This window comes from Apium graveolens, chromosome 7 (genome assembly GCF_009905375.1).
Source record: "Apium graveolens cultivar Ventura chromosome 7, ASM990537v1, whole genome shotgun sequence".
Lineage (NCBI taxonomy): Eukaryota > Viridiplantae > Streptophyta > Magnoliopsida > Apiales > Apiaceae > Apium > Apium graveolens.
Window position 1 is genome coordinate 270,115,730 of NC_133653.1, and position 23,029 is coordinate 270,138,758.

Below are 23,029 nucleotides of genomic sequence, written 5' to 3' on the forward strand. Positions count from 1 at the left end.
CATAAAATTTATATATTTTTTAGGCGGCGAAAATTAAAAATACGAAAATTCTAATACTAAATATATAAATTAATACTAGCTTAAAATCCTCGTACATATTCTTTTTAATATTATATATATTTTTTAAAAAATATATTGAATTCAATTCTTAATTTTGTATATTTAAAACTTTAAATTATATGATTTCATGATAATTATATTAGTAAATGTATATGTTGATAACTTTTAAAAAAATTTAAACTTATTTAAAGTGATATCATTGGTAAGAGGAGAAATATTATTATAACGAAAATATTATTTTATTGAGTGTAGAAATATAATGTTTCCATTATGTTGAGACCTTAAAAACATATTATTTTAGCATGATGATTACTTAATTAACTATAACTCTATAAAAGTTATTTGAAAAAGATAATATTACTGGTCGAATAAGATAATATTGTTTTAGATTAAATAATTAGTATATATGATTTTATTTTTGTTTGTCGAATTGTATTTTTAATATAGTTTTGTGTTACTCTGTGTCGATTGTATAATGTATTTTTTTATCCTCTATAAGTAAAATATATTATTTTGTTTATCCAAATTCATTAGTATAATTTTTTAGGGGGATTGAAGGTATTATTATTTTATTTTAAGCCGAGTCACATTATATATCAATTAAATTTTAAAAATTTTATTTAGTCTGCTTAAATTTAATTTAGCCCGAAATAATAAATTGGAATGATAAAACACTCAACATGAAATAAAATTTAAATTGGTAGAAGAAGTTGAATTTAATATAAATTAGAATGAAATAGAGTTCGATATTAAATAGAATTGAAATTGGTAAAATAATAGAGGAAGTTGAGTTCAATATTAATTAGAATTGGAATTGATCGACCCAATAATTAGAACTAAATAATGAAATAAGGGTAATTAAATAATTTCACCAAGTACCGACCGATCAATTACTAAACTGTTAATGTTTCGTCTATTATAATATAGTATAAATAGATAGATGTAATTTTTTCTCCTAAATTTTAGTACTAATTTCATAATTATACCGAAGTTTAGGATGTCGCACCCGCTGACCACCCCTTTCCTCCATCCCTGCTCAGAATAAACATTTGTTATCCTAATTCTTTTTGACAATATGTGTATGGCAAAATTTTTGGGTGTACACATGAATTCTCATCATTTATATGAAACAAACATTTACTCTGGATCACACCCTTATTTTTATATGTCGTTGATGTGGAAATTTGCAATACAATTAGTGCTATGCACTGTTGACATGAACGTCAAGCAACTTTCCTGTCAAGATCCATGGAAGTGGGAATGTGGTCCCTACTTTATTAGGCTATGATTAATGATTATATGTCATACATACAAGTTTTTTTCCCAGCCGCTGGATCCCATAGATATAAGTTACATAATACTCCCTCCGTCCCTAAAAACGTTTCCTATTTGTGTTGGACACGTTTGCGAATACACACTTTTGATTGTTAATATCTTTAAATTCGTTTTAGTATTAAATATAAAAATTTCACTGTATTAAAGTATTGATAAATACGAATCCAACGAGATCACTCATGACTATGTTTGATATTATAGATTAAACGTAAATTAGTAGTAAATCCCATGAACAGTACCGAAAGTCAAATTAGGAAATGTTTAACGGGATGGAGGGAGTATGTAATACAATTTCATAACAATTACTATAACCGAAAGAAAAATGCTCATTTTTGCAGCTTCAAAAAAGGGTGTGAAAATAAATTTATTCGACTCCTGTCCAAGAGAGTGGAGAGGCCGTTTTTAGAAAATTATATTCCAATAATGCAAGATATATGTGATATATTCGATATTCAAACTACGGGTTTAATGCGACGAATTATCTATGACACAAATATGTATATCATATATAATAAAAAGACTTAAATTATTGAGCCAATATAATAAATTATTTATGATACGAATATATGTCACATACTCACATGTGATATAATGATTAATTTTTATATCTAAACACGGGGTACATAAATATATGTCACATGTAGTAGTTAAATTTCATAACTAATTAAGCAGTCTGAAGTAATATATTATACAAGCAGACAAACATGAATGCTACGCATATATATGCCCTATATAATTGCTAAGTTTTATTATAACTCAACAGATTGATATTAAAAGCAAACATATAATATATTATATGTAGTATGTTACATGCATATGTCATACGTGACATAATTGTCAGCTTTCATAACAAAGACCCACATTACTAATGATATTTTAATATTAAATTACACGAATTGGAACTAGAAGTGTTGCCCAACGAAACCTCCCGGAGATCTGAGCTCTCATGCTACTAAAATTAATTATTTACTCTATCCGATTTAATTGTATACAGTTTTTTTCCCAATATTTAACACGCGATAAATATAAAATATATATTTATAATTTATTATTATTATATTAAATTTGAAACACAAAATTTTATTCAGGAATTCATTTAAAATATAATGACTTAAAAAATCTTAAAATATGTATCCCGTCCCTGATATATAAGGGAGGGAGTACATATCAAGGAGTAGAGTAAAAACTACCGAATTATTTGTGTCCTTTCAAAAGCATGCAACACAATTTTTTATATGCCAAAAATATTGAGTACATTTTCTTTCTTATTCCTGTTCTGCATCACATTTCTCTTTCAAAATATTCGTTTTTCTGACTCATGACAATTAATGGATAAGAACCAAAAGCACCGGTGGTTGATCTTGCATTGAAATATTTTGAATAGTGTTGGTGTAGACCTAGTTTAAAAGGACTACTCTTGCATGATAGAGCACATTTTGTTTTATTGAAGATAATTATATGTATTATAACAGAATCTCCAACAGATCCTAACTTATTTTTTTATAAATAATATAAATTATTAGTTATTAGTGATTTAATATTTCCTTATCTCCAACAATACCTTTTAAATTGGCTCCATGATATATTTTTTATTAACTAAAATTATCTTGAATTCACAAAAAATCAAAATAAGTGAAAAGAGAAAAATATTGTTGTTAAAAATATTTAATAAAATAATTGTTAAAAGTGAAATTTGGCTCTTAAATTGAGGAGCGAAATTGAACTCTTAAAGTTACGAGTAAGTTTAAACCGTTTTTTGAAATAATGGGTCTGTTTGACAACTTACTTGTAAGCCACTTATGGCTTATAAGCCCGTAACAACTTATCGACGAGTGTTTGTCGACCCAACTTATAAGCTGAATTTACAACTTATAAGCTGATAAGTTGAAAATTGGCAGTGACGTACTTTTTTCCAACTTATTTTCATTTTTTCACTTTTTTCTAAAGTTTTGATTTTAAAATATAAATTTTTAAATATTTTCTAATTTAAGATTCATGAACTAAGATAATTGTATTTAATAATTATTTGTTTTAATTTATTTAAGTAAAAAAACTTCTGACTTATAAGTAAATTTATCCAAACACTTATAGAACTTATAAGTATTTATCAACTTATCACTTATTTCGCACTTAATCATTTTAAGTCATAAGTTACTTATTTTAAGATTTCCCAAACGGGCACAATATTTTGATCGATCCTTCTCAATTTTTGAGTTAAAATCTTGAATATAGAGTGTGTTGAAGATGCTCTAACACCAGGGTCCCGAGATAGGGTTAAATAGCGTTTTGGTCACTCAACTGACCAAAAACTTGGAGTCGGGTTATCCAATTCAAAAAAACTTTCAATCACATCATTTTACTCTTAAAAATTTTCATTCGGCCACTCGCCGTTACATTCCGTTAAAAACTTGACGGATTGTTGACTAAACTTTGTGACTTGGTTTAAATAAATCCACTGTGGTATGTACAGTCAGATGAAACGACGTTTTGGTCACTCAACTGTTTCAAAACTTACAATTTCTTTAATGGACGTAGGAGAGCTCCTCGTTTGGCTTTCTTTTGAATTTTTAATGGACGTAATGGTCAGTGACCTGAATGAAAATTTTTTCAGTTTAATAACCAAATTGCAAGTTTTGAGACAATTGAGTGATCAAAATACCGTTTAATATGATTATACATACCACTGTGAATTTATTCAAGTCAAGCCACTAAATTTAGTAAGCAATCCTTTAAGTTTTTAACGGAATATAACAGCATTTTAACGGAATATAACGGCGAGTGACCTGGATGAAATTTTTTAAAAATAAAATGATATAACCGAAAGCTTTTTAAGTTGCATGACCCAATTGCAAGTTTTTGGTTAGTTGAGTGACCAAAATGTCATTTAACCCCACTTAGATATGAACATTACACAACATATTTCATTATACATAACTATACATATTAAAAGACCCTAGTTCCTTATATATGATTGTTACAATATACTTACTGCAACCTGCTAGGCATGTATGATGTTATACCCAAAATTTGGCATTGAATTGACTCGGGTCAAATGCGGATTATGTGCGGTCAAACCCGGTATTGCGTTGTAGGAGGTTAGGACGCGTCCAGCATAAAGGAAACCCCTACTAGTGAGAAGATGTGCTATAGTCTGGTAATGACGAAGTATGGGAGTGCATGATCAGGGAAAGACGCGCCGAAGCTAGGTGGACGCGTCAACCATGGTCAAAGTACTTGGCAAATGTGAGCTTGTGGCAATGGAAGTTGGAGGACGCGCCTATCTCTATCAGGACGCGTCTTGTTGCTGTGGCATGCTGTAAGGAACGGTTGATGAAGAAACAAGGTTGGTTTTATAAAGGTGAGGACGCGCCTAGAGTCTTAGGACCCGTCCTATGTTTGGTCAATACACTTTTGATGGTGACTTCAGGACAAAGCTTGCATGGAGAGGAGTAATGGAGATTATTTTTACTAACGTATTTGTTGCAGGTACTCTTTGAAGAATTTCCTCCTTGAGACGGTCAAGGAGGGGGATGTCCGTGAAAAGTTTGAAGGCTTTCAGGGGTATGCCTGATGATTGAAGGCCTCCTCCTGTATTCAACGGGTATCCTCGTTGGGGATGCGGGGTTAACTTTGGTGTGTGCTTTGGGAACTCTGTTCTTGCATTCAACGGGTGTCCTCGTTGGAGAACTTTGGAGTCATCCTGCATTTTGCACCCAAGAGCTTGGGATCACCTGTCCTGTTATCTGGTGGGGTATCCTCATTCGGGGGACAGGGATGCGTCCGACACTTGGGGTGAACCGTGGCTATACCTGCGTCCGTACATCAAGGGAAATAGCTGTAGTGGAGTGTTATCCTTGCGCAGGGAGATGCACTATCAGTGAAGTCCTGCGATTACGAACGAGCCTTGGACCTTCGCGGTTGGGCCTCATAGTTGGACATTCCTAAAGCTAGCGGAAGACGGACTTTGGATGGGCTTCTACTGGATCTACGAATAAGAAGTCTAAGCCCACTAGATTTCTTGTTCTACGAGAACTACGTCAGGCTTGATCCCTATATAAAGGGTACGTAGGCACATTGAGAGGTTAAGAAGTTGAGAGCTGATAAGAGAGCCACCACTTACTCTGATCAATCTTAGCCTAAAACAACCACATACCACCATACAACGCTGATCTCTTGGAGCAGTTATACTGCATGGGGGATACTCTTAATAGTTTTCACTCAAGGCTGAATGCGGTGGAGCGTCGGAGGACGATGTGTGGTCGTTGTTTTCCCCGTTACGGTCATGACGTGGGGAAAGCTCCAGTAGTTGAAGGAGATACCCAGGGCAACGGGAAAAACCCGCGAATCACTCCGCGGTGCTTGGAATATTCTTATGATGTAGAGCCTATTGTGGAGCTTGTTGATGAGGACACTGATGGTAGGGAAAGGCCTCGCCTTGGCAATCAGGTGGTGCCACACCCACATAGGTTTGGGCGTACGATGGACGAGCGTCGTCGTGCGGAGAACACTCAAAATCAAGATGAGGAAGGAAGGGATCTTTCAACCTTGAAAAGAAGGCTTGGCATAAGGTTGGAAGATGACGATTTGAGAACGTTGCTGGTAGAATGGCAAAAGGAAGGAAACGCTGGAGAAGCGAGGCCCCGTGACACAACGCGTGTGCCCCCTGCATTCCAAAGGGATGACAGGGCGCGGCACCGCGAGCACGAGCGTTCCCCTCCGCGAGGAAGGCCCGGGAATTACTACCGGGGATATAAGAGGAATGGACAAGGAAGGATGGGATACCAATACGGAAGAACACCCTACAATGATAGGAGAGATGGAGCACCCTCCGCTGAAGAAGCCCCTGCCGTTATTCCCGTAGCTTCCCACAGTGCTACAGGTAATGGGTCCAGGGCGTGTCCTCATGACCAGGACGAATTCAAGTAAGAATGAAAAAATAATGATGAAATCCCGCGATGCGGTCAAGAGGAACCTCGCGTGCGGGAAAATGTTCAAAACCAAGATGGTAACATGCCACAGCCGCAGCCTCAGGGCGAAGGGCGGCGAGATCCACCGCCACACCCGGGGGGTAATCAAGGGGAATTACAGCAAGTCGCAGAGCAACCCCACCAGCCTAATGTTCAAACCATTCCTGGAGTAGGGACGTTTAATGTGAACGACCTCAAGAGGTTGCTCAACCATCTTGAGGGAGGAAGAGTAACGACATCTGCGCAAGCTCCTTCTCCTTTTGCTGCTATTGTGAGGGAGGCGCAATTGCCTGCAGGATATGGGAACACAACCAATGACTTGCGTTTTCATGAGAACTCTGATCCTGTGGAATTCCTGGGGTGTTTTAACATTGAAATGGATGTATATCAAGTACCTGATTTGGCTCGATGCCGTCTCCTGGCGGCCACTTTTAGAGAAGGCGCTCACCAGTGGTTCCAAAAACTTGGTCCAGGCGTGATCACATCCTGGGAACAGATGAAAACTTTGTTTTTAACTCAATTTCAAGCCGCAGTGAAGTACACACCACCAGTCACCACACTGGCTAATGTGAAACAGAAGGAAGGAGAAAATTTAACCTCATACTACAAAAGGTTCAATGCAGAATCCAGTTTGGTAAGGGGTGTAACTGATGAAATACTGAAAATACTTCTTATAGCTGGACTGCGTGTGGGAACAGATTTCTGGAAGCACCTGCAAGGGAAGGACCCGGTGTCGTTAGCAGATGTGCTTGCGCAGGCGGAATCATTCAAGGCGATTGAGCAGTCACTCACGGAAAGAAAAAAGAATGAAAACACCCATAACTCCAAGGGTCGATCCAAGAGAAGGGATAGATCCTTGAGCCCAGATTATCGGCGGAATTCCAGAAGCCCTAACAGGGTGAACACCGTGAGCTCACGAAGAGAATGGAGCCCGCCATCGAACTATGAGAGAAGGGTCAGCAATTATACACCACTGACAGCATCCATTGATCATATCTTTGAGGTAAATAAGGATAGAGGAATCTTCAAGAAACCCGACCGTCTAACTTCATGGCAGAGCAGAGACAAAAATAAGTATTGTGATTACCATGAGTCTACCATCCATGACACCCACGAGTGTCGTCACCTAAAAGATGAAATTGAGGAATTGATCAAGGCTGGGTACCTAGGAGAATGGATTGACAAGGTGAAACGACGCAGGGGAAGCGATGACAAAGGTAAGGATGAAAGACAGCCCCCACGGGCGGAAGATGTTGAAAAAATAGCAGAAGTTAAGTTTCAGAGGGCTGGCAGTATCAGGGCGATTTTTGGAGGACACCATTTTGTTGGTGATAGTAATCGAGCACTGGAAAGAAATGCGAGTGAGGCGCGACATTCGCCGCTCACCAACAGTCACAGCTTGGAAGATAGACCTTCGAAGATCTTTAAGGGAGAGTCCGCTGACATTACATTCAAGGAAAAAGAATCAAGGTGGGTGCATCATCCCCACAATGATGCGCTGGTGATTACCATGCTTATTGGGGCAATGAATGTACATCGAGTCTTCTTAGACAATGGGAATTCTGCGAACATCTTATACTACAACACATATAAAAAATTGGGTTTCCCGGATAGCGATATGTATTTTGAAGATGCACACGTCTATGGCTTTACTGGGGAAGCAGTGAGAGTTATGGGTTCGGTTAAGCTTCCCGTCACGCTCGGGGAAGGAGCTTTGTCAGTCACTCAAATGATAGACTTCAAAGTGCCGGATCAGAATTCCGTGCATAATGTGTTGGTCGGAAGACCTTGGTTACGAGCGTTCAGGGTGATAACCTCGATACATTACTTGATGATAAAGTTCCCAACACCAAACGGAGTGGGCAGTCTGAGAGGGTCGCAATATGAGTCATGCGACTGCTACCACAAGGCTGTTAAAGAATTCCGTAAGAGAAGGTACGAAGGAAAGGGTCTTCCATCTAAGGATGCAAAGGACATTCATACAAAACCAAGTGGAGAGGTTCATGCCCACTATTTCGTAGAAGGCCCCGAAAAGGAAGAAACCTATGTCACTGGGAACTCTATTTGGACGCTGGGGAATGTTTCGAGGATCCTTAGCGTGGAAGAAGTGGTGGTGAACCATGCAGAGGAGATCATACAGAAGGAGGTTAACGGGGAAAAATTGGAAGGAAGAAGTGAGATTCTGTAAGGTCTCGGAAATAACTTCAAGGTGGATGCTCCTCAAAAGAAGGACGTGCCCTTGAAGAATAAAAATGGAATTGAGGTTGATGCTCCTCCAAATGAGGACGCGACCTCTTCACCTGCGTTGCACAAAGCTATGCCTTGTCTTGAGGTAGATTCTCCCACTCATGGGGACACGCCCTCAGATGCAAAAGTGGAAGTCGAGGACCCCCGATACTTTGATTTCGATTTGGATCCCAGGATCCCTATGCCCGCCGAAAAGACGGGACCGGCCGAAGATACAATATCTATTCCGGTTGACAAAGATGACCCGAACAAGGTTTTGAAAGTGGGATCCCAGTTAGATGATGAAACGAGGGAAAGTCTTACCCGCTTCTTAATTGCAAATCTTGATGTCTTCGCATGGAGTCATTCAGACATGGTAGGAATCGACCTAGAAGTAATGTGTCACCGGTTGAATATCTTCCCGAATTATACGGGCATACGTCAAAAACGCCGCCCGGTGAGTGGGGAAAGGGCGATAGCATTAAAAGAGGAAGTAGATCGGTTGTTGGAGGTGGGACTAATCAAAGAATCATTCTACCCTGAATGGCTTACAAATCTAGTGCTTGTGAAAAAGCGGAACGGGAAGTGGAGGACGTGTGTGGATTTCACAGATCTCAATAAGGCCTGTCCAAAGTATAGCTTCCCGCTCCCAAGAATTGATCAGTTGGTTGACGCGACAGAAGGGTATGCATTGCTGAGTTTTATGGATGCATACTCCGGTTACAATCAAATTCTGATGTATGGCCCTGATCAAGAGCATACATTCTTCATTACTGACAGGTAGAGGTGGCCAATCGATCGGGCCGTGCGGGCCGGGCCGAATAATATCCGGGCCGGTTTGATTAGAGCTTAATTCGTGAACGGACCGTTATGAAGTGCGGGCCGTGCCGGTTCGGTTCGAATAACGAGAAAAGTGAATCGTGAACAGACCGCGAATTGAACGAATAATACGGTCAATTGAGAAAAGGCATACATGTGCGAATTATTCGCGGTTATTCGGTCAAATAATTCGCGGCCTAAGAAGAGTACGAGTTGCTGACAGAGTGTGATGTGACACAGTTGAGCTTAATTTGTTATGTTTGTTTATTCATTCTTTGTCCGATCCTTTTCTTCTTATGTACACCTTCTTTAACTTGGATTAATTTATTTTCATAAATTAACTAATTGATGTAACTAATTAATAGAAAATTAAATCAATTTCTTGATCCGGGTCTCCAAAAAAATTGTGTTCATTTTCTTTCCCGAATTTGTAAAACTTTAAAATAAAATAAGGAAAAGTGGACGGTACCTCTATAAATTTTATTAATTCAAAAAAATGTTACAATTGACAAATTCTAAAAAAATGTTACAATTGACAAATTCTAAAAATTCAAAAATATTTTATTAATTATTCAAATTCTTCTTCTTCTTGTGGATCGTTCGCTGACGTGCCCGATTCCGATGAAGTGTCCATCATCATCCAAGTATCTTCTTCACCGTCCGAGTCATCTTTTTTCTTCCCTTGTTGTCTCTTTGCCGCTTGATCCCAATCCTTTTTGCAAACACATATCTTGACCACATACGGTGCAAGACTTGATCTCTTCTCGTCCAACACTCTTCTACCGGCACTGAAAGCGGACTCGGAAGCAATGGTAGAGGCGGGAACTACTAAAATGTCCCTTGCAATTTTAGCTAATACCGGAAATTGGTTCTCATGATTCTTCCACCACGTTAGTATTGAAAAATCCTCATCAAACTCATAGTTATATGAAAAAAACTCTCTAATCATGCTAAATGAAGTTGTAGGTGTAGATACATTTTCGGGAATTCTACCCTTTTGTTTTTTAGTGAGGATACCAAGCAATGTGGGATTAAACCTACTAGACTGACTAGTCTTAGGTGGTATAATATTTTGAGTTCTAGGAGTATATAGATCTATAAGGCGGTGTAACAAGTCTAAACAATTTTGAACATAAAGCACGTGATTATATGAAACTCCTAGTACCGAGTAATAATGTTCTAACATATTTTCTAAACCTTCTTTTCTAACACCGGGATCAATAAGACATGCAACACCATAAATAAAAGGAAATTCGGTAAAATATTCTATCCACTTTTTTTTCATATCAACAATAATTGCAACAAAACAATTATCTTCTTCATATGCTTTTAAAGTAGTAATAATATTAACACACTCAATAATAACAAGATGTACATTTGGCTCGTAAACGTAAGAAAATATCTTAGTACCACGTGCATAACAATCAAGCAAATCTTTTACCCTAATTGCCAAGTCCCATTCATTTTCGGTAATAAGTCTATCCTCCACTTGATTTCTTGGATCAGAATTATATAACTCGGTGATAACTACCTTATATTTAATTGCCTCACATATTAATTTATAAGTCGAACTCCATCTCGTGGGACAATCAATTCCCCACTTTTTGGGTATTAATCCATTTTCTCTACACAATTTTTTATATTGTCTCTTTAATGTGTGTGCGATACGTAGATACTTAATTATTTTTCTAATAGGTGCTAAAAATTCGGTTATTTGTTGAATACCCTTTTGAGCCGATAAGTTGATTATGTGTACACAACATCTAACATGCAAGAAAAGACCATCTAAAGTAGTAGGAATATCTTGTGCAATATAGTAAATAGCTTTATCATTTGCCGAAGCATTATCTAAAGAAATAGTAAACACCTTGTGTTGCAAATTAAATTCGTTAATTGTTTCGACTATTCGTGCCTTTATGTTATAACCCGTGTGTGACTCGTCCATAACATCAAAGGCAATTATTCGTTTTTGTAAAAAATAATCGGAATCAATCCAATGAACGGTAACACAAATAAAAGGCTCACCGCAACTCGAACTCCAACAATCACTAGTTAAAGAAACCATGCCATCATAATCACGAAAAAATTCAATTAATTGTGCTCGTTGACTATAATATTGTTTTTGTGTGTGACGTTTTAGCGTGTTCCTAGGAATTCTTTTGAATGCCGGATTTATTGATTCTTTCATCATGTGCTCTAAATTCGGACTCTCACCGTGAGAAAAAGGTAACTCGTCTAGTGTAACATAAGTAGCAAAAGACTCGATCATTTTATCTCTACTATAGTGGAAAGGCATACCTCCACCGGGAGTCGATGTCACGAAACCACCAATTTGTGTTTGTTGCGGTGATTGTCCACGTGCCTCTCCACTTTCGTGACTTTGTTTAGAAATTCCGTGATTAACTTTCAAGTGTCGATCAAGTGTACCCGTACCGGCCCCTTTAGAGTGAAGAAAAGGAGATTGATTTCGGCCACTTTGAATACAAAGCAAACAAAAACATTTAAATCTGTTGGGTTCTTCCGTTGCTTGTCTCGAAAAATAATTCCAGACGTGCGAGGATTGTCTCGAAGAAGTACAAGTGGTTCCTGCATATTTTTAATATAAAAAAATTAACAAAATATTCGAATACAGAAACTCACAAATAAGGGGATAAAACATTAAGTGAGTCATAAATGAGTAAATAAATTTTAAACCCACATAATATGAGTGAAACCGAATGTTAATGAAAATGATCCATACATTTAAAATTAAAAATAATATAGACAGCTAATTAGGTCCAAAAATATTAATGAACAATCTTTATAAATACGCCCTTAGATCTCACAGTTACCCAAACACTTGCAATTGCAATTTGCAAATAAATAAAAACCTATTTCAAAACAGATTTAAAAAAACAAAAATTCATAGATTTTTTACCAGTTTCGGGTCGGGGGGGTCGCATCGTATGTGCTTGACTCGATCCTTGAGATGATTGTGTGCCCCTTCCTTCTTCCATTTTCTCGAATATGCTTGCCTGATTTTTTTTCGGTTTCGCCAGAATATTTCAGGCTTGCAGGCTTGCAGTTGTTTGCGAATTGTGATGTGAGATTGAGAGAGATTAAGAGTGAAACGAGAAAGAAAGAGATGCAGAGAGATTAAGAGTGAAATGAGAAAGAAAGTTTGGACAATTATTTATAGGTAACAATAGCTGAAGAACGTTAGATGACCGTTGTGTTGTTGCCGTTGGAGAGCAGAGCAGAACAGCAGGGAGGCAGGGAGGCAGGTGAACGTTGCAGCTTGGAGGCGCGTGCCCTGCACGCGAGTGGCGGGTAACGAATTAAGCGGTTTAACCGCGGGCCGGTTAACCGCGATTTAAGCGGTTATGGTGTTGTTGGCTCGTGGCGAATTAACCGGTTCGGGCCGGTTCGGTTCCGGGCCGGTTCCGGTTTTTGACAATTTTATTCGTATTCAGTTCGTATAATTTCACGGTTTGTGCGAATAATTAACCGTTCGTCTGGCGTGCCGAATAAGACGAATTTCAACGATCCGAATTGTGAACGGGCCGTACCAAACCGCTCGTTTGGCCAGCTCTACTGACAGGGGGTTATACTGTTACATAGGAATGCCGTTTGGTTTGATTAACGCTGGCACAACCTCCCAGCGGTTGGTAAACATGATGTTCAAGAACCAAATCGGGAGAACCATGGAAGTGTATGTGGACGATATGCTGGTAAAGTCCAAGGTGGAGAATGACCACATCAAGCACCTGATGGAAATGTTTAACATTCTAAGGAGGTTTTGCATGAAATTAAACCCATAAAAGTGTGTGTTTGGCATGGAGTCGGGCAAGTTTCTCGGGTTCATCATCAACCATAGGGGAATTGAGGCCAACCCCGCAAAGATCAAGGCATTGTTGGATATGACGTCACCCACCAATGTGAAACAGGTGCAGAGTTTGACTGGAAGAATTGCCGCGTTAAATCGATTTGTTTCCAAGTCGTCCGATAGATGCAAGGAATTTTTCAAGGCAATTAAGTTAGCAGGGAAAGACTTTGTATGGACATCAGAATGCGAAGAGGCTTTCAAAAGAATCAAGGAGCAACTGGGAAACCCTCCCATGCTGTCAAAACCGTTAGATGAAGAATCTCTAGTACTGTACCTCGCAGTGTTTGAATATTCAATCAGCGCAGTTCTGGTAAGAGAGGAAGATGGGCAACAGTCACCGGTGTACTACGTGAGCAAGTGGTTGTACGACGCTGAAACTCGCTACACAAGAATGGAGAAATTGGTTTACGCCCTGATTCTTGCATCAAGAAAATTACGGCCGTATTTCCAAGCCCATAGAATTGAAGTCCGTACGGCATACCCGCTACGACAGGTCTTGCATAAACCAGAGTCATCAGGAAGAATGCTGAAGTGGGCTGTGGAGTTGTGACACTTTGATTTGGAATATGTGCCCCGGACAGCGATTAAAGGGTAAGCCTTAGCTGATTTTTTGTTGGAATTTGATTCTGAAGTTGATGACAAAGCTTTGGTGACGCTACATCCACCTCATGTTGAGGAGTCTTTAGAGGAGTTTCCACATCCCTAGTGGATCTTGCATGTGGATGAGGCAGTTAACAATGAAGGAGCAGGTGCAGGTATAGTACTTGTCTCTCCAGAAGGCCACCATCTGATGAGCGTAATTCATTTCAAGTTTTATGCAACAAATAATGATGCGGAGTATGAAGCGTTGATTAATGGCTTAAAGATCGCTTTGAAAATGGGGGTGCGAAACCTAATTGCGAGAAGTAACTCAGAGCTGGTGGTGAACGGGGTGAACGGGGGATTTCAAGCGCGAGACCCACGAACAGAATTATACTTGAGCTGCACACAGCGCCTGATTGGAATGTTCAAAGAAGTTAGGTTGGAATGTGTTCCACGGGAGAAGAACAGTAACGCGGATGCTCTAGCAAAAATGGGGTCGCAACAAGAGGCTGTGTTGTTAGGACCCATCTCCCTTGAAATCCAGGAGATTCCTAGTATCCCAGAGATAGAAATTATGCAAGTGGATGAGGCTCCCAAGGAAATATGGATGACGCCCATTTTGGCCTACATTCGCGAGGGAACACTCCCCGAGGATAAGTTTAAGGCTCGTCGACTCCGCTATCAGGCTGCAAGGTATGTGATATATGACGAAGTTCTGTACAAGAGAGGGTTTAATCAACCGCTACTCAGATGTGTTGACGAAGAAGAAGGAAATTACATCTTAAGGGAAGTACATGAGGGAATCTATGGCAATCACTCGGGTGGTAGCTCGTTGGCGATGAAAGTTTTGCGCCAAGGGTATTATTGGCCTACGATGAAAGAGGATGCTACAAATTTTGTCAGGGCATGCGATCGCTATCAGCGCTTTGCAAACTACTCGTCTATACCGGCGACGCTCTTGACACCTATGGTAAGCCCATGGCCGTTCGCCATGTGGGGAATCGATCTTATCGGAGAATTACCTAAAGTAAAAGGGGACGTCAAGTATGCAGTGGTTGCGGTCGATTACTTTACTAAATGGGCCGAAGCTATGCCATTGGCTACTATCACCGCAAAGAAAATCAGAGATTTTGTTTTCAACTCCATCGTGTGCAGGTTTGGAATCCCTCACAAGCTTATCTCTGACAACGAAAAGCAATTTGATAGCAAGGAATTGCGACAACTATTGAGGAGTTGAAAATTAAAAAGGAGTTTGCAGCGGTCTATCATCCTCAAAGCAATGGGCAGACAGAAGCTGTTAATAAAATAATAAAGCATACCCTCAAAACCAAACTGGAAGAACGCAAAGGAAATTGGCCTGAAGAACTCCCGAAGGTAATGTGGTCATACAACACTACACCAGGATCTACTACGGCAGAAACTCCGTTCATGCTGACTTACGACTATGAAGCTATGGTCCCCGTGGAAGTTGGTTCGGGATTGCTTCGCAGAGACCGATACACAGAGGAAGATGCCGAAGTTAATCAAAGGCTTCATTTGGATCTCTTGGAGGAGACAAGGGAAAATTCTCAGCTAAGGCTCGCAGCGTATCAACAACGTGCCGCAAGGTATTATAACAAGAAGGTAAAGGGACAATTGCTGAAGGTGGGAGATTTGGTACTTAGGAAGGTGATGCCCAATATGAAGAACCCACAACATGGAGTGTTTGGAGCTAATTGGAAAGGACCATACAGAATAAAGGCCATCCTGTGGAAAGGGACTTATCACCTTGAAGATATGGAAGGGAAGCTGGTTCCGCGAGCGTGGAACGCGGAACATCTCAGAAAATATTACCAGTAAAGGCGCAACTTTGGCCCCTTACGTACCTCTTTTATTATATATTTAGGGCTATGCCCGGATTATAGGCTAGAATTAAATAAATTCCTCCTAGCCTAGGGGGGTAGTGCATGTACTACTTACCTTAGAACTAGTTGAATGGTCATTTTTTCGAAATAATTTCCCCACAGAGCATAGTAGCCGTGGGACTGGTGCACTTTTGACACCAGAGCGCATTATAAATGAAAATTTTGAAATTTTCCAAAAGTTATGTGCTTGGTTTGCTTGGTTGCATGACGCGTCCTAGCCATAGGGCGCGCCCTGAGTGATAGTTCTATACAGATGTTAATTGAAGTAGTGGCTGTCAAAAGGAACAACAAAACTCAAGTAAAAATGGAACTAACACGAATATTATTTCCAAGGACGCGCCCAAGTTATCTTGGTTGATGCTCTTTCAGTTGAATGTTTATTTAATTTTGACAAAACATAACTAAAAAAGGAAGACAAGTCCTTACTAAGGACGCGTCCTGCCGGAGGGACGAAGTATTTCTTTGAGATAAAGGTTAGGCGCGTCAAAATATTAGGACACGCCCCATTGTACTTTGTGCCTTGACTAAATATACAGGTACAACATAATGCCTTGCTCATGTACTTTCCAAAACAAACAAAGACACGTTCAACTAAACAGGACGCACCCACAACGGACATTTGTTTGACCTGTGATAGTAGAAAAGATAACAACAATATTTCAAGGACAGAATATAAATGAGCCCATATAAGGACGCGTCCTCAACACAAGACGCGCCCATATAAATGACAGAATAGAATACTTAAGTAAAAATCTGCATGGTTAAGCCAGAGAAGCTTCATAAAAAGTGCAAGCGAATGAAGTTCAAAAATAGTCATTACAATTTGCAAGGCTTCAAGGGGCCCGCACCCTTAAAGTAGTTCAAGTAAAGTACATAAAAAAATATAGGACGCGTCCTAGGCAGAAGGCGCATCCTGAGGCTTGTCTTGGTCATCCGCAGGGGGAGGTTGAGTCTGAAGCAGAGTAGGAGCAGGGGACGCGTCCTCTTCCTCTAAGCCCAGAAAAATTCTCTTGCTTTTGATAGAATCTGCGGCCCTGACCCTGAAATCATTAACCCATATCTGGGTGTCTGTATCGAATTTTGAAAAAGTATACTCTGGGTCATTGGCAATAAACCCAGAGCACCACTCTTCGAACCCAGCTGCGAAACCATTTTGATAAACCAATTTTTTCTCCTCGGTCCATCCATGCAGCCTGTTATCGTTTAGAGTGTCAAGCTCCAGCTGCATGGTGGAGTTCAGAGTGATAACACTCTCCATTGTTTTCTCCAGAGAAGAGACACTACCTTCCAACACGGCCTTCTCCCCCTGAAGACGCGCCCTCTCCTCCTCCAGGCGTTTGATTTCAGCATCCTTTTCTTGGGCAAGCAAATTGATATACTTTTCCAAAGATTTTACCTTATCTTCAGCTTGGCTTTTAGCAGTATCAGTGGCAGCAAGACGCGCCCTGAGCCTCGCGGACATATTAGCACTCTGCCTGGCATGCAAGTGAAGCTCAGCTGCAGCCCTAACCATAGCTTCCTCTGTTTGTTGCTCAGTCCTGAAAGTCCAACCCCTGACTTCATCCTCGGAAAAGTCACCAACCGAGGACGCGCCCAGATATCTGAGAACGAAAGACTGGTCATCAGGAACAGTCTTTTGACGCTTTGATAGTGCGTCCTCCTTCTCAGGGATGTCCAGCACTGTGGTGTCGATGATTTTTGGCGGAGGGGAAGGTGTCACGGCAGGAGTAGGATCCTTAGCTTTGAGATCAGGTTTCACATGAGTTGGTTTTTTGGCTCTCAATTTTTTGGAAGCTCCAATTGCAAATCCTTTGGGAAGAGAGGCCATATCTGTGATATAAATAAAAAAAGATGTCAGTGAAATAAAGAAGACGCGTCCAGATAAGATTACGCGCCCATATTAAAATTTTAAAATTATAATTGCATACCGTTAAAAACAGGAAGGAGCATGAAAAGATGTCAAGTAAAATATATGTAAAAATATGTAAATGTGTGAAGATATGACAAGGAAAGTTGTTATTCCCAGTGGACTAACAATGAGATTTATAGAAGGGGGGTTGAATGTTAATCTCAAAACTTTTTCAAGATTTGAGTAGTTTCTAAGGCTAAGTATTTTAGTGAGCAAATGTGTGTGAATGGCTTGAAGCTAATACAGACAGATATATATTCAAACACAAATGAAGAGAACACAAAGAACTTAAAAACTTTTCTGGTGGATTTGTTGTTCCACCAGAGATGTGTTATTTCAGAAAATCTGTGATTCAAAGAATTAAATCACAGCTGCTTCCTAGTACAAACTAGATGATTTTCTCTCTGGATTTTTCTAAACAGCTCTGGAAAATTCACATCTAATTAATAGCTGCTACTTGGTTTATATATCACCAAGTTTACAAGTGAAGACAAAACTGTAAAATACAATTAAAAAGGCTCTTCACATGTTTCTTCTTCATTTCTCTATCCAATGCAATTTAGGCTTAGCTGTTAATCTTTGAATACTTCATTGTTTATACCAGAATGGAAATGCTGCATTTTCTTGATTCCTCCTAGAGGCTTCCACATTCCAGTTTGTCTCTGTCAACCCATGTGCCTCTGTCAGCTTGTGAATTATCACTATCAACTGCTAATGAACTAAGCATCTGTTGAAGCTTTCATCCGTTGATGCCTTATCCATTGAGGCTTTATCCGTTGATGCATTAGCAGTTGAAGTCTTTATCCGTTGAAACACTTATCCGTTGATGGATATTATCCGTTGAAGCTTTAGAAACATCCGTTGAAGCTTTGTTTCTTATCCGTTGAAGGTCTTCAATATCAGTTGATACTTCTTCACTTATACAAAATTACAAGGCATGAAATATTTATAATTAGCCCTCCTATTTGCATATCCACTAGTAGTCAACATGACTGATAATTTCCTACAACATCTAAGAATTACAACTTGAATCCAGAGAATGAAATGTGCTACAATACTAAACTTATTGCTAAGTAAAGCTACTCCTTCAACGGATAGCTAAGATGGTCTTATCCGTTGAGGTTACAAACACTAGATTTCTACTTAAGTGTTTTGTTTAACTTATCATCAAACTAATACACATATTCCTAACAATCTTCCCCTATTTATGTCTACTAGAACTGTAGGCATAAATTTGAGTTTAGCTTGATGATAACAAAATACTTGACAAATATATTAACTGTAATAGAGCAGAAATTCAAAAGTGCTGCAAAAATGTGTATGCTGAGATGGAATTGAAGAATTACATTGTTTTCAAGGGTGCTCCTTTAGCATGAGCAGATTAATTTCTTTTCCTTTGATTCCTTGTTTTCTTTCCTAGCCTCCTGTCATTCTCCTCTATTTGAAGTTGAAGTTGTCTGTAGAACTCAGCTTCATCTTCTTCATTGATGTCCAACTTAGATTGCATATCCTTGAGAGTTTCATTACTGGCAATCTTAAGCCGATCTTCAAGTCTGAAAAATCTTTTGACTCCTTTGTTGTCTCTGAACTCCATCAACCAATGAGGTGATTTGTGAACTGTAATTCCTCTTTCTTGAATGAGTAATGTTCTAGGCAAGGCATTGGGCTCCCACCAAGTTTTCCTTATGTTGGCAATCTTGTTGAGAATCTCAGTCTTGGCAGTCCTGGTAAAGCCAGAATCCCTTTGTATGGCTGAGTAGACTCTAACCAAGGTAGAGTAGCCGTCATTCAGAATCCTGTAGAGAGGCCAAGTTCTTTCCCCACTTCCTTTGTATTTGAACACTAGTCTTTCTGGTAGCTGTCTGTAGGCAGCTATTCCCCTTACTTCCTCCAGCTCATCCAGATAGAGTTCAATGTCTGAAAATTCTTTTATGTCACAAATGTGAACATAATCATCCTTAGAGGCTTGTGGCTTAGGCTTAGGCTTCTGAGTGAATTTGATTGAGGTTTTAGAAGGTGTTGATTTGATTTTTCTTTTCTGCTTCTTTGATGGTGGAGAAAAGGTTAAGAAGGTGGGCAATTTGATGGTGTCCCAATCAATTGGTTCCTCCTTAGGAATGATTGTTTCACCATGAATGTTTATGAAGGGGTCATGCACAATGGGTTCAGGAATAGAAGGTAGTGGTTTGGATTTTGATTGGGTTTCTTCAGTCTCATCTACCATCTTTCTCTTTGCATTGGCCTTCTTTCTGTTCCCTTTCTGCCATTCCTTTCTTTCCTTACTTCTTTCTTTCATATCCTTATCAACCATGTTCCCCATACCTACATCTTCACTCTTCTCTTCAATTTCTTTCTTTTCTTCAGCTTGACTTGACTTTAGCTGTTTTTCAAGCTTTGCTTGTGCTCTTTTGTCAGCCTTTAGCTTTTTGGCTTCTTCCTTCAACCTTCTGGTTTCTTCCCTCTTGGCTATTGGGAATTTGGGATGTCCTTGCATCACACAAATGTTTTTTCCCTCTCTAAAGATAATAGCCATGTTCCTCCTTACAACCACATCCATGGTCTCTTTGTGCTTTATGATACTTCCACCCAAAACCTTGTCTTCATCAGGCTTTGGAAGAGGAAAATCCACTTCTTTCATCTGAGCAAGGCTTAGAGGATTCTTTGTAGAGTCCTTGTTGGATTTGTTGTTGGGCTTGAGAACCATATGTTTCAGATTCTTGGAAGAAGTCTCTCCAACCTTATTCCTCCTTTCTGGCTTGAGCTCCAGAATAATTGGTTCCACCTTTGTGCTATGCTTCACAGATTGTGATTTAGAAGTTGTAGAACCAAAAATTTATTGCATCTTTTCATCAATTTTCCTCCTTTGCTCTTTGACTTGTAATTCAGCTGCTGCTATCTGGATTAAATCAATTTCATCAAGCTTTCCTTTGATTTGAATAATTGGAGAAGTGATGATGGCAGGATCTAGCACTTGAGATATTTGAACTGTTGTTGATGGCTCTCCTTCCCCTTTATTCTCCCCCTTTTTGTTATCATCAAGGGTAGGGGTCAAGCCTTGTGCTTTTGCCAGCTACATTAGTAGATTTGTCTGAGTATGTTGATTCTGAAGAATGGTGACCATAGAGTCTTCAATGATCTGAACTCTGCCTTCCAACCTGGCCAACCTCTTGTCAGCATCAGATGCTTCCCTCAGTCTCCCCAACAAATCTTGCATAGTACCATAAGGCATGACTGAATCCAACTTCTCAGCATTGTAGGATTTCAGATCAGCAATGTCCTGCTTGAGTTCATCTACACTTAGATTCTGTTTGAAATGCTGCAACTGCAAGAGATGCAGAGAGTTCAGATGAGCTTGAAGAATTGCCTTGGTGCCAGCATCTGTAGTCTCCTGAAGGGCCTTATGAATAGTCATTACTTGCCTGACCAAAGTGACACCAAATTCTCCTGGTGTAGATGCCTTTGCCCATGCCCAATCAGGTAGATCTGGAACAGAACTTGGGCCTACTTCTCCCCCTAAGTTCATGCTCTCATCCAAAGAATTAGAGTCATCATCATTAGAATTTACTCCAAATTCTTCAGATGGCTCACCAGCTTGAGAAGGCAGCTTGTTAACAGCAGCTTTGTCTCTGAGAAGAGATTCTGAAGTGTGTACAATGTTTAAAGTCTGCTCTGCCTCCACATTGCCCTGAGCAGCCAATAGTTGATAGGCTGGAACAGGATGAGTAAAAGTGTCAGCATCCAAGGAAATGTTATCAATTACAGCTTTGTAATGTTGCTGAAATTGTCTTTCCTTTTCTGCATCATCCACTATCATTGACTCACTTGCAATGGCTGGATCCACCCTTATAGCTTCTGTACCTGCCTTTCTCTCATTTTCTCTATTTTCTTGCATCAGGGGCTCCCCCTGGCTCACACATACCCTCACACCCTCACCCTTACCTTCTAAGGTGGCACTCCCCTCACTCACTTTTGCCATGCTGGAAGAAATAACATGCATATGGTGACTCTCAACCTCTCCTTTTGCCTGAGAGCAACCCAGCCTCTCACTCAAATTATCACTCCCTTCCCTCAAACCTAAAAGTGATTGTACAGTAACCATGTCCTCTACAGTTGGAATTGTTCTTGTTATATGTGTAGAGACCATCAACGGATAGGGAGTATCCGTTGAAGTGGAAACTGATGGTATCAACGGATAACTGCTGTTAAGCTTATCCGTCGAAGAACAAACACTTGTCAACGGATGAGAAATATCCGTTGAAGAAGGAAAAGATGTAGATATTGAAAGTGACATAATTTTTGAATCTGTGTGAATTGATTTTAAGTGAGGTGACACAGATTCTTCAACTATATCTGAAAGAATTGGCTGATGATCCAACAAATCATCTAAAAGATGATGATCATCAGGTTTTGAGTGGGGCTCCTCCCTGAGTTTTAATGAGGGAGAATCAGGAAGTGATGTGAATATCATATCCACATCCATAGAGGGTGATGGAAAATTTGATGATGGATGTGTTTCTATTATGAGAGAATGGGGCTGTGACTCCACATTTGCTGGAGTCACATCAAGCTGAATTTGAGAAGGCAAAGATACAGGTGGATGTATCTGTGCTGTGTGTGCCCCTTATGTGGAAACTAGGGTCTTGGCCTTCTTCTTCCTTGAAAAGGCTTTGATTGGTGAATGTGTGGCTTCAGTGTCCCTCCCCCTTTTGTTCTGTGTCCCTGGTTGGGGACTATTTTCAATAGCTGCATCCTTTTGGGAGGATACAACTAGGGATGTGTTTGACTCCTTTTGAACCACCACAGTCTTTTGAGAGACTGTGGCTTGGCTGGCTGGGGTACCACTCACCTCTCCCACCTTATCCTGGGGGTTTCTTGATGTTCACCCCTCCCCTCACCACTCACACCCTGTTCACTCCCTTCAGGGTTTATGGTAGTTGTTACAACTGTTGCCTTTTGAGAAACAACAGAGGTGGTTTTTTTTGACGTGTGTTTGGAAATTTTAGTTTTGGTGGCTTTGGTAGGAACCTGTTTGGACAAAGACACAGATTCCATTGCCACAGTAGAAGGCAAAGAAACAATGGGGTTGGAAACAGTAGGAGTTATAGAAGTGTTTACCTCACTTACCTGTGGTGCATTCATGATTGGCAAATATACCAATGGCACCTGGCTGTTGAGGTTGATTCTCAAAAGGTCTGCAAGGACCCTTTTCTCTTGTGCCCAACATTTGAGTTTATTGTTCTCATTAGATATAATCAATCCTTCAGCAAAATGGTTAGCCAATAACATAAAGAATCTTGCATAGTAGATGTTATGTGGTCTATTAGCTTTGTTACCTAATCTGGAACCTAATTCTAGCATGACA